Here is a 1,799-nt window from a genome sequence, read left to right as displayed (position 1 = left end):
TGTTCTCCAGCATCACCAGTCATCACTCCCAACATCCCAGGCTTCAGTTCGAGTAACAAAGATGGAGGCGAGACCTTCTGAAAACTCCACTCAGTTAACAGCTGAGGCACTTTTTCCAAAATCCTTTTTAGTGCAGGTTAGTGTGTTTTTAGCCAGACTATTTTTGATTAACTGTTTTAAAAGTAATTTGTCACTTCATGCTTGTAAACAATTTATGTAGAAAGCAAAAAAAGAGAGCTCCCACGTTGCCCAAAATCCAATGTCTGCCATTAGCCATTAACCCAAGTGTGAGGTACTAATTAAAACAGGACACCCACATCTAAGCCAACTGAGAACGTCAGTGCTGATGTATCATGTAGAGAAAAAACAAAAAAAACACCAAAAATATTCCATCAATTTGAGACACTGATGGCTTGTTTTTAAGGGGTTTTTTTTAATAAAGGGTAAGAATAATGTAAAAGTTACTATCCACAGTGCTGCTTTATGTGAATAAAAACAGTTTAGTGTTAAAGACAATAAACCTAAATTTGAAAATGTTGTCATGAATAGTTAGAGATGTCGTTTTCACATTTGTTCAGTGTCTGAAATATTATTCCATCATATGGGTAACTTTTATTTCAACAAGACCAATCTGGTAGCATATTTAATGATAAAATTAATTATTTAATTTAGCTATGGCACTTGCCAAGAATGGAGCACTAAATGCTCAAAATGGTAAAAAAAAAAAAATAAATAAATAAATAAAAAAGTAAAGAAAAATCCTACATTGGATTAATGCAGTGTGTGAGTATTTTTGGGTGTGTTTACTTTTTGTGACAATATCAAGAGCAGCTGCATTTCGAATAAAGCAAGACCATTTGTGATAATTATGCTGGTCAGTGTTTCTATCTTTCATTTTTTCAAAAAGAGTGGTATCTAGCTCAAATTAATAACTAACCGATTAAAGAAATACAAAAGACAGCAACGGGCAATTGCTAAATCAAAATGGCTGACCATAAACTTACAGCCAGATCTGAACAATAAATGTTGGAGACTGTCTGCTAGCCAGCCGGGTTTTTTTTTTTTTTTTTTTTTTTTGAGTAATGTCAGAAAAAAAGTCTTTTTGCTCGACCTTACAAACATAAACATGAGTTTTCTGAAGGCTGGTAGGACTTTAACTGCAACTTCGGGCTTTGATTAGATGACACGTAGACCGAACCTCTCGGCAACATAGACCTCAGGTTTGGTTTGGTCTGAAACGGAGAATGAATGCCCGCTGTGGGCTGTGATGGAGGATCTGTGATGCTGTGAGCCTGTTTCTCATCTGAAGGCCCTGGGAACCTTGTTAGAGAGCATGGCAGCATGAACTCTTTGAAACACCAGACGATTTTAAATAATAATCTGTGCAGTTTGCCAGAAAACTGGACACTGATCATTACTGGGTCTCACAGCAGGACAGTGATACAGAATATGTAACAAAATCAACACTGAAAGGCCAAAAATCAACCTTCTCAAATTATCAGCGCAATCATCAGACCGTAGTACAAAGAAAACGGGGAGGACCTAGCACTCAGTGTGAAATAATACAAGAGAAGACAAAAAGGCGTGGCATACATACTAACTGCAGGGGCTCTGGTATTGGTCGAACACGTGTTTTGGTGTTGAAAACGTTTCCTTCCCCACTGGAATATATTTACTCAAATTAAAGGTTGGATTGTTCCACAAAAAAAATAAAAAAATAATTCAGGACAAAATATTCTACTGCAACTACAAATGAATTTATTTGAAGGCTTTTTGCGCCCTGCGACAGACTGGCGACC

The sequence above is a fragment of the Poecilia latipinna genome, unplaced genomic scaffold (genome assembly GCF_001443285.1).
Source record: "Poecilia latipinna isolate Pla-1442-1.1 unplaced genomic scaffold, P_latipinna-1.0 Scaffold507, whole genome shotgun sequence".
Lineage (NCBI taxonomy): Eukaryota > Metazoa > Chordata > Actinopteri > Cyprinodontiformes > Poeciliidae > Poecilia > Poecilia latipinna.
Note: the sequence above shows the minus strand (reverse complement) of the source record.